The sequence below is a fragment of the Augochlora pura genome, chromosome 4, assembly GCF_028453695.1.
Source record: "Augochlora pura isolate Apur16 chromosome 4, APUR_v2.2.1, whole genome shotgun sequence".
NCBI lineage: Eukaryota > Metazoa > Arthropoda > Insecta > Hymenoptera > Halictidae > Augochlora > Augochlora pura.
The window spans coordinates 13,454,150-13,471,123 of NC_135775.1; positions in this window are offsets into that span (position 1 = coordinate 13,454,150).

Sequence of the window (16,974 nt, forward strand, 5' to 3'; positions counted from 1 at the left end):
GTATCTTCCTCCGTATTTGAAAAATTGATTCACACTTAACTGCTACGAACATATATTTCTTTTGTTAATAATGCTTGGTCGAAGTTCCCGGTCATTATTCGAACTTTATTGCTCTTAACATATGATAGAAAGGTTGAAAAACTGAAATAATTTCAATCGTATCTTTTTCATTATTGGAAAATGTAGTTTTCTATATTCAAAGTGTTGCATAGGAAGTTACTGAATCGTTCCGCTTCCGGTTCAGGAGAGTATATATATGGGGGTTTCACCAGAGCGCCCCCTGCTTTCTGTAGTCCCCCGCGCGTTACGTTAGTTATACAAAAGTGTGTATTTCAATCCATCGACATCCTAGTTACTCTATTAAATATATTGTTGTGTTACGTGTGTCTTACTACCTACATTCTTCAACTATCCACTGAATAAATCCCAACAGGTTATGGGCCCAGGAAATTAAATATTTATAGTGAAGAAAATAAGAGTAGTCGGAACCACGTGCTGAAGAAAATAAGGTTAGTCGGAACCACGTGCTCAAGGAAATAAGGTTAGTCGAAACACGTGCTCAAAAAAAGGAAGGGAAAAATGAATTCCATAACCGCGCAGCATATTGAAAAATTAAACAATACCAATTACGAAACATGGAAAGTACAGATGAAAAGTATTTTGCGAATTAATGATTTATGGGAATACGTAATTGGAAATATAAAAAAGCGGGACGCGAATGATACTCAATGGACTGGAAAGGATGAAAAAGCACTCGACTTAATTATTTTAAGCGTAGATAAAAGTCAGTTTAACCACATAAAACGAGCAAAAACATCGCAGTGTGCATGGGATTCGTTAAAAAAGGTGTACGAGTCTAAGGGCCCCATGCGGCAATGTGTTTTATACAAGCAATTATACAGGATGAAAAAGGATGCACATCAGAACATGGCAGAGTACATTGATAATTTTATTCAAAAAGTAGAACACCTGGAGGAGGCTGGCATAAAATTACCAGAGACGGTAATACCCATAATGTTGCTCACTTCACTACCCAGCGAATACGAAACATTTTGCATTGCAATCGAATCAAGGGAAAAAATGCCAATGATGGACGAGCTGAAGGTCAAACTGTTGGAAGAAGAAATAAGGAAAGCTGACAATGAAATGGTAAAGTATCCAGGTGAGGATGCATTATTGTCTAATAAGAAACCAGATTACAGGCCAAAACAACGGGGTGAGTACAGCCAAAATAAAAAACTTAGCAAATGTTATACATGTGGAAAGGTTGGCCATATAGCTAAATACTGCAGAAGCAAAACGAGAACACATTTCCACATGAAAAATAAAGACGATGCCATGATAGCTGTAGCACTCAATTCAGGCTCACTTGAATCTAGTGCATGGTATTTAGATAGTGGTGCAACGGTTCATATGTGCAAAGATGAAACTATGTTTAAGAATATTGATGAGAGAAAGCGAAGCAAAGTATGCACGGCAACAGAAAGCAGCACAACATCCAACGGAATGGGAGAAATACAGATGAAGGTAAAGTCACAGGATAATGCCATAAATAATATAAAATTGAAAAATGTTATGTGGGTACCAGAATTTAGAAATAATTTATTATCTGTATCGAGCATCACTGAAAATGGATACACAGTGACGTTTAACAAACATATGGCTACAGTGAAACGCAGAGATGGGTCTATTGCATTAACTGCACATAAACAAAATGGACTGTATGCATTAAAGCCTAGAAATAATCAACGAGCCATGTTAGCTGAAAAAGATGACGACAAAGTGGTTAGGTGGCATAGAAGGCTTGGTCACCTAAACTTTAAAGATTTAAACCAATTAATAAACAAGGAAATGGTAAAGGGAGTAAATATAAATCAAAGAAGATTATCAAATGTTGCACAAAGATGTACAACGTGTGATTTAAGCAAGGTGCATCAATTACCATTTAGTGAGTCAAACACTGTAGAAAAAGATGTTTTAGGTTTAATACATACAGATATATGCGGACCCATGAGAACATCATCCTTAGGGGGAGCAAGGTATTTCGCAACCTTTATTGACGAAAAAACAAGATACACGGAAGTAGCAATTCTCAAAGAAAAGTCCGAGATATTTAATGCTTTTAAAAAATACAAAACTCGCGTAGAAAAACAACTTGGAAAGCCGATAAAGAAACTACGAAGTGATAATGCAAAGGAGTACCTATCTAGAGAATTTTCAGAATACCTTGAAAAAGAAGGAATAACGCGGCAATTATCTACCGCGTATACACCTCAGCAGAACGGCACAGCAGAACGGGCAAATCGAACAATAGTAGAAATGGCACGAACCATGTTGACCCAATCGGGACTACCGATGAGCTTGTGGGCAGAAGCAGTAAATACATCGGTATATATAAGGAATAGATGCCCAACCAAAAAACTTCATAATTCAACGCCATATGAAGAGTGGACTGGTCAGAAGCCATATGTTGGATATCTAAGAATATTCGGGAGTAAAGCCATAGCTTTTGAAAAGGGTCGAAAGACAAATAAATTCATGCCAAAAGGTAAGGAATACGTTCTTGTAGGATATTCCCAAGAATCGAAGGCATATAGATTGTGGGAACGAGGAACGAAATCAATAACAATACGTAGAGACGTACGTTTTCACGAATATGTGGAAAATAACTTGGATATACACAACCCAAATATAAACGACGTAGAAGCTCATAACAATAATTTAATCACACATGTTTCAACAAATGAAGTTAATCCAATCCTAGATGACGAAGAAAGGCAGGAACGTGACGAGTCTCCACCCTCTAGGAGAGCGAGAGGCCGCCCCAAACTGGACCGAACTGGAGCTCGAGGTAGACCAAGGAAGATATACCACATGGCAGAAACAGTTGAAACTGATTACATAGAACCAAAAACAGTAGCACAGGCAATAAATAGCAAGGAAAAATTATTATGACTGGAAGCTATGCAAAAGGAATACAATTCACTAATAGAAAATGAAACCTGGGAACTAGTAAACAAACCGAAAAATGTGAAAGTGCTTACGAACAGATGGGTGTTTAAAATAAAAACAAATCCTGACGGCACCTTAAACAAATTTAAAGCAAGACTTGTAGCCAGAGGAAATGAGCAGAAGAAGGGCATAAACTTCGACGAAGTATACGCACCCGTGGCGCGACTTGAAACGATAAGAACCCTTCTTGCAGCAGCAGCCGAAAATAAAATGCATGTGCATCATATGGACGTAGTCACAGCATACATACAGGGTGAGTTGACTGACGTTATTTACATGCAGCAGCCCGAGATGTTCATTGAAGCCGGCAAAGAAGACAAAGTATGTAAGCTCAACAAACCATTGTACGGATTAAAACAAGCTGGCAGAGAATGGTATTGTACGTTAGATAACTATTTGTCGCATATCGGTTTAGAAAGATGTGCAATTAATCCTTGTGTTTATGTAAATAGTAGTAAAGAAACTCATGTTATATTAATTATATATGTAGACGATATTTTAATAGCATCCAAAGATTTTCAGAAGCTGGTGGAGATAAAGCAAAAATTGGAGGTTAGGTTCAAAATAAATGATTTAGGTGTGGTAAGCAATATACTAGGTATATCCGTTGAACGAGAGGGCGATACCGGTCGTATCAAACTGAACCAACGAGCGTACATAATGGAAGTTCTTGAAAAATTTGGCATGGAAGACTGTAAACCCGTGAAAACTCCACTAATGCTGAATGAAAGGTTTAATAATCCGAATGAAGACGAAGGTGATTCGAAAAACGTTCCATACAGAGAGTTAATAGGTAGTTTAATATATTTGTCAAACGCTACCCGACCGGACATAGCGTTTGCTGCGAATGCTCTTAGCCAATTCAACGACAAACCGTCTTATTATCATTGGAAAGTAGCTAAACATGTACTACGATATCTAAAAGGGACAATGAATTATGGAATTACTTATTTTACTAGTAATAAGCATGTCGAATTATACGTTGACTCAGATTGGGCAGCAGATGAGAATGGAAGAAGATCGCGTTCCGGATACATTTCCATATTAGCAGGAGGTCCAATTAGCTGGGCCTCGAAAAAACAAAAATCGGTCGCGTTATCAACAATGGAAGCTGAATATATGGCAATATCCGAGGCTGTTAAAGAAGCGATATACTTGAAAAGACTTTTATCACATACGAGACTTACTAATTTAATGTCCGATAGAGTCGATATATTTTGCGATAATCAAAGTGCGATTCAGCTTAGTAAAAATAATATACACCACAATAGAAGCAAGCATATAGACATACGCTATCATTATTCGAGAGAAATGCATGAACGCGGCGAAATAGATTTAAAATATATAGGGACAGACGAAATGATTGCGGATATGTTGACTAAATCGATACCAAAATGTAAAGTAGAGAAATTTGTGGATTTGTTAAAAATGCGAGACTAAAATATCATTTGATTATTGTAAGCGAAATTAATTTTAACGAAATATGTTTAGGAACACTTTGAAAGGGGGAGTATTGGAAAATGTAGTTTTCTATATTCAAAGTGTTGCATAGGAAGTTACTGAATCGTTCCGCTTCCGGTTCAGGAGAGTATATATATGGGGGTTTCACCAGAGCGCCCCCTGCTTTCTGTAGTCCCCCGCGCGTTACGTTAGTTATACAAAAGTGTGTATTTCAATCCATCGACATCCTAGTTACTCTATTAAATATATTGTTGTGTTACGTGTGTCTTACTACCTACATTCTTCAACTATCCACTGAATAAATCCCAACATTCATACAGTGAGACGCGGGAATATTCGCGAATGATAGGTGTCTCACGGAAACACATGGTTTTTTCCTTAATGTGGCAATACACTGCCTGTGATATAGTAGTCTGTTGAGGGGTTAGTCATAATCCCTTGCAGTATCGCTCCTTTCAAGCTATGACGATTAGCACTTAATCGTATTCAATAATTTTCCTAATAGGACCAGACAATTTCTGTTTCCTGTATTGTCTTTATTTACCTTCGTTTCTATACTTTGATAGCAGAAGAATTTATTTTTACTTCGATATAGAAGAAATTAATAATAATCATATTTAGTAGAGCTTACATAAAATCTTTACCACGAGTCTGACTCGTTATTGTAGTGCAAGGGGTTAAAACACGCAGCGTTTGGTTTCCATTTCAAGACTAGTTTATTTCGCTGTCCTTATTACCTTAATTTAAGATAAGAGGATGACGGGGCATAGTTTGTCATACTGAAGGATACAATAATAATTATATAATATTTCCTCCATCTGTACAGATGGAGGAGTGGAGGAAAAGAAAGTGATGCGTTTCGTTCTATTCCCGCTAGAGGACATATCAGTAAGGCTTTCTAGCGAGCCCTGCCTTAGATTCGGGGATATCTGTAGGACTTTTAAGGATGGTATATGTATACAAATCGGAACGGATCAGTTAGAAAAGTTGGAAGTAACCGCCACAGAATAATAATGTGGCTGTTCTCTTAACTCAGGTGGCCAGGTGGATAGTGTTTGAAAGTTTCTGTTGTCAAGGATACGGGACCAATATGTCACAACAGCAACACACATTAGGGTGGGTCAATTAATGTGACCTTACAATAATACTTATATTAACCTGTTAGTTGCGTACGACGAGTATACACGTTACAAGGAAATAGCAATTTTATATCTTATAAGAAAAATATTTCTCCTACGATCTAGGTTAAAATGCTTATGAAACATATTCATAAAATTCGCACAAATTATGGTTTCCGACTAAACTTTAGTAGCTAAACTTGAGATACATGAATCTCAATAGAAGTCATATGTCACTTATAAAAAGTAATAATACCATTAGTGTTAAATGGCATGCTGCGTTACACTGGTCTGCCTATAGATTTGAAGTACATTTAAATGAAAATATGACATATAATTTAGTCACTAACTTTATTAGTGCAAAAACTGTTGAAAATGCTGAATATTCAAAATTGAAAAATTTGATTCTATGTCTTCCATTTCTTTTAACTTAGAATTATCCCTATTCGGTTGTATCACACATGTTGGTACACCATGTATAAGAAATTATGTTGAATAATTTAATATGGAATATTTCATGTTTCTATATTTTTGTTAAAGGATTGTTTACCTAGACTGATCAAAGTAATTGAAGCATAACAGTTGGAACAGTGTACAACAAAAACCAATATCATACCTATATGTATCATAAATTTAGAGACATTAAGTATTTAAAAACACATATGTATACAGAATGTGTCCCCGCTTACGTGTAATTGCACCACTATTTCATACAAGAAAAGGATACCACTGACGAAAGACCTGCCGAGACCACTATTACATCTACATCAAAAAGTTTTACGTGAAAATATTAGCTAGTTGTTTATGTATTGTTTCAGTTATTAACAACATATGGGTACCAGAAAAAGTGGTTTATAGGAACGCAACATGTATATTTTTTGAATTAAACTATTTATTAAACTAAATTGCAATAGAAAACGAAATAATTGCAATCAAATGATAAGGATAAACATAAATTTTCGTAATTACTGATCATTCTTATTCTATCCTTTCTTCGATGTCTATCTATAGTTTGTTTTTCTTTATATTTTGATCTTAATTTTGATTTATCACATGCAGTATCAAATGTAAACTGTTTCGAGTTTTGGATGCATTGGAGCTAGCATTATTACGAGAAACGTTAGATAGTAAACTTTGGTGGTACTGTATTATTAATTTTCATTAAATATATTTTTGTTTAATTCACACCTCACATTAACCTTAGAGATACTTGTCAGTTATATTAAATTTCTTTTTATGAAGCTATCTCTTTAGTGCAGAAATTAATTGGATTCCCTTTTAAAACAAATTTAGTATTTATTGACGAAGTTATTTATTATTCTTCGAAATAATGTTCATTACTTCTGACAATTTTGATCGATCTTTCACGCAACTGCCAAATTTCTTGATAGAGAAGATGGCAATTTTGATGCAGAGAATTCATCAGTACACTTTTGCATTCCTTTCAATGTTTGGAAATTTATACATGTTAAATGTTGTTGGCGTGATCGAAATAAATGAAAATACGATGAAGCCAGGTCTGGAGAGTAAACCCGCATTTGGAACATTTCTAAACTCAAAAAACAAATGACATCCTTTATTGCTTTTGCAACATGTGGCCGCTTGCAACGAGCGTTACCTTGTTGCAAGATGACCTGCCGTGTTTCCCTATCTGTGAGCGGTCTTTTTCTTTCAAGTTCATCACTCACGCGAATCAATTGCTGCTGGTAGCGATCTCTATTGCCAGTCGGACCAGGTTGCAGCAATTTTATAGTACACTACACCCTTTACATTTCACCATATGCAGAGCAAAACCTTCTTGGAGTGAATAAGATAAAAGTACCATTATGGAACGCTTTTATATAAATATTTATATGCATGATATAAATATCAAATATTACGAATCAAATAGTAAAGTACTAGTATGTACAAAGTATGGAACACCATTTCAGTATCATGTCACCATGTTCCGTATGTGGTGTATCTAGTTCGTACTTTTGCAGCTGATTGTTATATTACATTATTCGCGTGAATAAATTTATAAAAACAATGTTCAAAAATATTGGTAAAAATGTAACATGTATTTTTACATGCTTTATCTATTTTTTATTGTTTTTCAGAATAGGTACTTTCACCTTACTTGTTCTTCTATTGATTGTCGACGGTTTTCTAGAGCGAATTCACGATTTTCGTCGCGTAGGATTCTGATACAATATTCACTTTTCGTTACAAGTCATGATTTTGTGCAATAAGTTCTCCCGTTTGAACCTCTTTAACAGCGACATAGCCGTCTCGTCGTTCTTTGTTCTCACGTTGACGATTATTTATGATAGGTAATAGAGATATTACTAATTTATATTCTAGAGTATTTTCCAATACTATCCTCTATACCGGGTGTCAAGAAAAAACACTTACACTATATGCACTGTACTCAAATATACATGTATGTATATACTTATGTCCGAAAATGCTTTATTGAAAAGACATAACCTTTCAAAGTTATTTATAATTTATTATAGCAGTTACAGGAAATGGAAAATTCCTCCTTCTGCAAGAATGCAGGCAATTCTGCAAGAATTCATTGAATTAGTAATTTCGAACTCTTTCAAACGTTCCAATTGTATCTGAGATTATAGTAAATGGATTTTAGGTACATTCCTAAAATTGATCATTTATTTACACCGTATCTTTATAAACTAAGTAAGGCGTCTCAAAATTATATTACTTCCGGGAAATTCTTCGCTAATAACTCGTAAACAACGCCGCAGATTACATCTTCGCTAAGGAAACAGTTCTTCTTCAAATGACCTCAGGAATTGCTTCCTCAAAAGTTATTCCTCCTTAACATAATTTTGGGACAGCCTATACAAGTTAGTGCAAATTTGGTGCCAGTCTGTTTGGACACCCTGTGTATTCAACAAATAATGAAATTTAGACTGTCCTGCACGTGAACTGCTTCGGATTATGGAGCACCAGAGGTAGGTTTTTTTAGAGTATGGATAGTTATCGAGCGGCTAATCACACGTATGCTCTCTTCACTGTTCGTCTGTTTACTTTATCGTTATGGACACATATGGGGATAGTGGTAGTGAGTAATTAGGGTGAACGGTGGGCATTGCTAGCGGACGATTATCTGGTGGATAACAATTGAACGACCACTACACGTGATATTAAAGTAGCATTCGAAATATTGCGCGTTCATATCTACAAAGGAAACTGAATAAATTTTGATTGCATAGAAAGTATCAATGGAAGTCTGGATTGGCTACACAAATACGCATATAAAACCTTCAATTGCAAAGCTCCTTTATAGAACATTCGGTTGACGATTCCGATGTTGTATTAGTATTATAAGATCGCAGTTCTGTACTATAACTGTGACTACATTGAACGGTGTACACTGCGCATCAGAATTCTGAAATACAGCTGTCTTGGATTATTGTATATATTTAACTCCTTGCTATCGAATGACTCAACATTAACAATATATGTTTCATAATGTTACATTTATAGAATGTTACATATTGCTTCACGAATCGCATTGCTTCACGGTAGTATTGTTGGCAGATGATTTAAGAAGATTCTCCGATTTAGTTGTTAAAGATATCAAAATATCTGCACTCAATATCCTACTAACATCCTTGCTGATATACTAATTACAGTTAATCGAATATATGCAAACTAATGAAAGTATTTACGTAAATATATTTTCAAACAGAGTAACTCTGAAAACTGGTCCAAATTAGCTGATTTTGTTTTAGATGTTAGATAAGTAACTTCCGTTTTGATCAGATATTTTGTTTGTTTCTTTTTATTTTTTGTTTTAAATCCTTATCTATTTAGTGAAAGCAAAAGCTCGTTTGTCCCGGTTACTCATAGCCAAAAAATATGAGCAATAGATTCTACTTAACTGCATTGAAAGTTATTTATGAGTCGACCTACTCAAATCAGTTCAATTCGATTCTAATAAATCTATGTATATGTCTAAAATTAAGTAGATGTGAGAAAATGAAATATCGATCAAATGTCGGTAGAGGTTACTGTAGCAATTAAATTCAAACTACCATCACTTCTGAATTAATGAGTATACATATAAATCCCTACGATATTGTACCTATGTAAATGTAAATGCAACCTGATGATATTTCAATCATTACATATTCGCTGTGACAGCGTACACGGACGCGATTAAATTTTCTTTCGTTTCATCGACGAATAATAAATCAGATTTATACGTGATTATTTCTTCCTGCTCGACGTTTGTTGATAAGTATAGCCCCAATCTTGGGTACGGCGCATGAATTTATATTATATGTATATACAGAATTTGTTATAATTTTCCGTTGATAATGTCATGATTTACAATAACTATCGCCACTTTTGTAATCTGCAGATTACAAAATTCGCTCGACATCGGAATAAATTAAGCACAGCGAGCCTTAAAATGCATTCATACGTATTCACGTAATTTATTGTCGAATATACTCAAATCACACGTTTCCTCAATTGACATATTTCCATATTTTCATATTATAAGGGTTTCCCTTTAAAGTTTTATATTCAATTATCTCTCAATCTATATTTTTATTCAATGATGTTTATTAGCAGTAGTTCATTAGACAATGTATAAACGAAATTTTGCTAACATTGCAATTAGGTAGAAAAGGTTACAATCAGTTTAAAAAGTAATACACTTTTTATAACTGAATAACTTTTTCTAATTGGGCTGAACAATCTAAATTTGATTGGAATGTTAGAGAAATTAGTTGAAAAAACTACTTTAAAATTGTTCTTGAAAATGAGATTTTGAAACGTTAAATTAATTTGAGATGTTAATAAAACATAAATAATTCCACTAAAAAAAAAAAACAGAATTGACCTTCATATGTCCATTCAAATTTCGTTTGAAACATTTTTTATAGTATTATTGATGACTTCGAAGATATTTGACTGGATCGATTTAAATGAACCACCCTGTACGTTTGGCCAACCATTCTATGGCGCCGGACATAGAGACCAAGCCGAATCATAAATTCGATGAAGAACGGGTTGCGTTGTAACAAAGTCTGAAGCGACCTTAGTCTGTCTGAGCACAGCAGTCCTTTCTCACGCATCCTTGCAGGTCCAGAGTTTTTGTAACCGTTTTTATGTTTCCGCTCCACCACCATTTTCTACAAAACGTCCCAAAAGTGATTTGCAATCGGGAAATAAGGAGTTCCTAAGGTAATTTGAAGTTTTTCTTGGCGTAAATGCAATGTGCGGCATTGTTTACAAATTATCAACGAGAAACAATAGCCAATGAAACATCAGCTGACGCGAAGCGGCCGAGCACAGAAGCGAAACTGGACTTCATCCGCTCGTTGGCTTGGCAGTCTTGCACCAGCCGAGGTTGCTTCTGATTGGTCAGTGTCTTTCGTTAGTAACTAGAAATAAAGCTGTGGATCGCATTTAAACTCTTCATTTCCCAATTGTGTGTGACTTTTTGGACACTCTGTATACATATAGTATGTACTAAATACTATCTATCATCAAACTCACCTACAATTTTCAGCGAGATATCGAGACAGCTTTTCTCATATAATCATCAAACCGTATACACCGATCTTTCTACACAGTATATCACATAGTCGCAAAAATTCAAATATATTTTGTTATTGTTAATTACTTCATTTCAACCATTTTTTTTTACGCGGGGGAAATGTGCATGTTAGAGGCCCCCGTAACTCGGGGGCGTTGACGGGGGCAGTATAGGTTTCGACACACAAAAACCCACGCGGCGACCTTCGGACGCACATCCTCCATCTGACGGATTCGGGGGAACCACGGGAACTCTCAAAGAACACTACCGCCGCTCCCCCTCGCCTTGAGGGAGTGGTTTATTAACTCCTCCCAATGCCTCCTCGGTGCAAGGAGGCCGCGCCCCGCACCGCAACTGCTCGGTGGCCGCATCATCAGTACCTGGGGCCCCTGCCCCTCCAATGGGAGCAAAATGCCGCCACTTTCCGACAGGCGGCGGGGGGTTAGGGAGCAATAGATCCACCCGCCCCCTGCCACCGTCAATTCCCGGGGCCAGCAACACGACCGCGTGCACGCGGCCGCTTCCCCCAGTTTCTTCGGACGGGATCGGATCGCTCCCGGCCCCGCTCGGCGGTCTCCTTCTGCAGTATAACTTGCTCGCAGAAGCAATTTCATTTCAACCATCGAGTAACATTTTAAATAATCGTAGCCAAAGTGACAGATATGAGAAAAGATCAGAACCGATCTTTCCATCCACGCATGTAGAATATAAATTAGTGAGATATATAAAATGCATTTTTTAAGTTTTTGTTCTAGGCTTAGAAAAAAAGTAAAAGAACACATCATTTTTTCATTTTTATACAATCTCAACCAATTTGAATTTTTGGAAACAATTTTTATACCGACCGTAAGTGCTAAAAATTTTCTCGGAGTCGGTTAATACAGAAACAATTAACATTTTTGTGACTCATAGCAACGTTAAACAATTTTCACGAAGTTATTGATAATGAGACCTGAACAATTCAAGGTTTGAAGTTTTATTACATATTTAGATAAAAACTTGATAAACGCGAGCTTTTCATCCTTCTTGTCATTTCACCTATTTGCAATCTATGCAAAAACTGTTTTATACAGTAAACTAATCTTGCTATCATTTAAAAGAATTCTAGTCGTCTGGTTTAATCTTGAAAAAATTATTCCGTTTTAAAAAATATGCACATACACTTGTCTACATTCGTCTACAATGTAATCGCTGTTAGAACATAAATTTTACTAACATTGGTATTTGCATAATATTGTATTTTTCGCTACTTCGGATATGCAACCGTTTCTTTTAACTGTTTTCCCACCTTTGTCTTTCATGACAAAATTATTGCAGATATGCTTTCTTTATAATCTAGAATGATATCAATTGTTTTTTTACATTGCAAAATTTTCATGTCAAACAATTTCGTAACGTTTACAACTGAAATGAACTTCCAGCGAGAAATCGGAAAACAAATATTGAATGTATATGAACGATTAAAAACTGTGTGAAACGTAAAACGCTTCAAATTCGCAATACGCAACGTGAATATTTTCCATGGTAAATATTAAAAAGTGTGGAAATCTGTGTTAATAGTTATTTTCAATGTCATGCATCTACATATATTTTTTGCCTTTGCAACCAGAACGTTTGAAAAACAAGAATTTTAGTTGCATGTAGGAAATTTAATGGTTTAAAAGGTAATTGTGAAAATGCCGAGAAATGTCAATTACAAGGATACGGATGTGGGAGATATAAAATGTGTGCGTGTTAATGCTGTTACTGATTATCTATATTTACGCGATGTAACTCGAATTAATGGTGAAAATTCCGTTGAATATTCCAATTCTCGGTGAATAAGTTTCGATAATTTAATGGTCGCTGGTAGAATTGTGATAATGAGATATTTAAGAAAAATCGTTTTTACAGATGAGTTCAAATTCCAATGAACAACGTTTCCAATTTATTATTTCGTTACAATAAAATTTCTGTTAATTTAGCAGCCATAATTTACAATTCTTTAAACTTTATAAAATTAATAACCTCTATTATTATTTAATATTTTAACACCGCGATCTTTATGTATAGATGTATACTAACATTATAGTACTCCTTTAACACTCTGACCACAGTAGTCGGAAGATAAAGTGAGATATCAAATCGAAGAATTGTGAGTAGTCCACGTGACGGACCGAGACTCCCTACAACTCGCAGAGTAACATAGTTTCCGTTAGACATACTGTCTTATCTGCTAGCAGAAAAATTATTTCCGCATTTAATCCAGATAAATATGAAAATTCAACTGTGAATTTTACGCACTTATGATTCTTTAAACATTTATGAAACTAAAATCATGAAACTAAAAATGTTGTTGCATTAGATTTAACGCAGCAAAATCATTAAAGAAAGAAACAACTTTCTATATAATTCCTACACCTTGAAATTAATACAGACAATTTTCATTTTGCATAAAAATCTGTATTATGAAGATAATCATCATCTGTGCCTAAATTATCTTTATCCTGTAAAATGCGATCCTCTTAACCTTAATAAATCGCGCAGCTTACATTGAAAATGGTTACGAAATTCTTCGTGAAATGTATTCTTACTTTATTATATAAAAAAGTATTCAATTTTAATAATGATAACAATGTGCAGAAATGTATAAGAAATTAGTCTGATAACATTTTATAACAAATAGTATGAATTAGTACTGACTTAATCATCATATAAGTATTCTATGCATTATCATAAGAATTATCTATGTTTTAATTTCTTTCAAGAGCTCTCAATAATCGCAAGATAGATAATTTTAGATGCGTTACATTTAAACAGTATGTTTAATAGATAAATATACTTTCTATGTTACCACTTACATATTTCTAAGATGCGTGAATACATTCCGCCGTCGCGTTTTTCATGAGTAAATAATTGAATTTATTTGTCAGTTGAAATTAGATAATGAAAGGAGTTGTAATAGATCTCAAGGGAAAAGGAAATAAAGAGAAGGGATAGTAATCCTTGGAAATGAATAGGTTGCAGTCCAGAATAAACCGATGAGTCGGAATTTGGTCGACCGATGGCACACAGTTTAATTAAAATGGCCTTACCTAATGCAAACGAAATGGAACTTCGAATTCAGGCAACTAAGTTTAAAATAGGTCCATATGAATAATCATTTTGCGTATAAGTTCTTTTAATATTTAAATTTTCCATTTAATCATTTTAATACTGCTCCCCTACTCTTATCTTATTGATGACTCTTCCGTTCGAGTCAATTGTCCTCGAGTTACAGGAATATCGTTCAGGAATATTTAAATTTCAGCATAAATATTTGCATAAATGTTTATACAATAAGTGCTGACAAGAACAAAGTATAATAAAGATATAATATTAATAAATTGTAAGTCATTGGTGTAACTATACAATATGTATAACCATTTTCTGGACACGTGATACAATATTTTATGTTTGCATTCTACTTTCTACCAAATACTTCTGTAAAATAAAAATAATATAACGTACGTACTAACATATATGTATAATATACTGCTGATTTTTTGTTGCAATATAATGTTGAATCCTTTAAATATTCTCGCAAATTGTAGTTGTTAACCATGAAATATTCGTATTAACTCAATTTGATTGTTATACCTTGTTATAATATGAAACATGTCTAGTGGTTGTAACTCATCTCTGTATCTTACTTAGATAATCGATGTTACTAGCAATAATTTCTGTAATAAAGATATTAATTAATTTGATATTGAAGCAAGTTAGAAGCTGTCTGTGAATTATACGTAAAGTTCTGAAATGTTAGTCAAAATTTAATTATATTCAACGTACAAAGTAATGAAAGTTCATATTAGTACAGCAATATGAAATACCTTATAGAATACAATTTTGGTACAATGTACATGAAAAACTTTATACATATATCGTTGCTAAGATGGTCTATTAAAAAATGGTTTACCAAACGATGTAAAACATTGTTTGATTAAACTTTAATGTGTAGAAGTAATTCATTGTTTTATCAGTACAACATCCAGCATCGATAAACTATTAACCTACGTATTAATTTTATTACATTCCTCCATCATAATTTACAAACCAATGTTTATGGTATCAGCAAAATTATTATTTTTATTCGCCAGTCGTGAAAAGAAAAATTGACTTTCAATCGATACCTTAAGGGTGCCCATAGGTAATATTATTTTGATACCACCGAAGACCAGCAATCCTGGTGTTAACTATAGCATTGTCACGTAAATTTCGGAACAGAATACATTTCTCATCTTCAATAACAATGTGTTGAGAAAATGTATTTCAACCAATACAAGATCGTGATCGAATTCCAGGTTTTCCAGATTTTAAATTATATTGCCAAAATCTAAACCATCATTTTAAAATATTTTTAATTAATGCTGATATTTTTTATTAATGCTGCTATTTTTTGATATTAATAACATTCAGACAAATATATAACATCAATGATAATTATGGCACACAGTTTGACCTTGTACTTTATAAATCATAAATTAAAAATTAAAATAAGTTAGCCAAGGAATTGTGGAAGAACACTATATATAATATTTAACACTTTTATAATATTTAATCATTTCGTTTATTTTCCTAATACATCCTGTAAATAATTTCTTATTCGAATGTGCAATAGCTTCTTATTTAAACGCATTATTCAGATAAAATTGTATTCGTTAATTTGTATCTCTTATCCGTCATCCGAATAAAATTTTACCCAATTCTACAGCGATTAAGGTGACAATTTTTATTCAGGTTAAAAGGAAACAATGTTAGCTATGTATGCTTCTAATAAATAGATATGTAAGTTATCCTAGAACAGTTTTAATGTCGCCGCGTAATTAAATTGGACAATTAGTCCTACTAAATTAATTTGACCGCCCCATGTTGAATATTTTTGGAAGGGTATAACGTTCTAAAGAATTCTGACGTAGATGTAGTATCGATTTCTGTTGGCAAAGCTTGGTGAAGTCTCTAATACATCGACAGCTTGTACGTTCTACAGGATATTGCAGCCGATGCACCTGAATCACCAAGAAAACTCGTTAAGCGATTTTTATGATATCCTTCTACCTACTCTTGACGTTCACGCGTAAAGAGTCTGATAAGTGACTTGAATAGATACAAAAAAAGACTGGAATCCGCGAGACTTTTCCTAAAGTCACGAGAAAGTTACTTTTTAGCTTTTCCGTTTTGTCTTTCGACATCTCCTTTGAGACTTTAAATTCACGTCGTTCTTCCGCACGGTATGCATTACTTTTTCCCTGCTCCTCGCTTCGTGTCAGCAATTTTTTGCTTGGAATACATAAGACGCATTGCGGCTACTTTAAAACTAAAATTTAATTTCCGTTTGGCATTAGTAAGTGCTATTTTAGCAACTTCTCTGTTTAAATTTAGTAGCTGCTGGAATACTTTTCTCTACTTTATTCTTTTTATTTCAGTTTATAAATGAATCGTTAGTTTACAATAATTAACTTCCCTACTTCTACGCGATATACAGGATGTCGTGTAACTACCAAACAGCGATTAATGTCAAATGAAAAACTCTGTCGGAAATATAAAATTCATTTTTCTCATTATGGACTTCGATTTATAGGAAAAGCCTGCTTGGTACACGTACACTCGACCAAGTCCCAACTGAACGGATATCGCTGCAAACTATACATAAATTGAAGACTGTCTTCATGCTTGAAAACCGCTCCCGTATATGTAAACATCGTCGATGCTATCAAGTTTTCCATTACTTTTCACCACGATCTCCGGTCCTGGCGTATACATATACTGACGAAATACCGAATATTGAACAGTAAAAAAAAACATTAT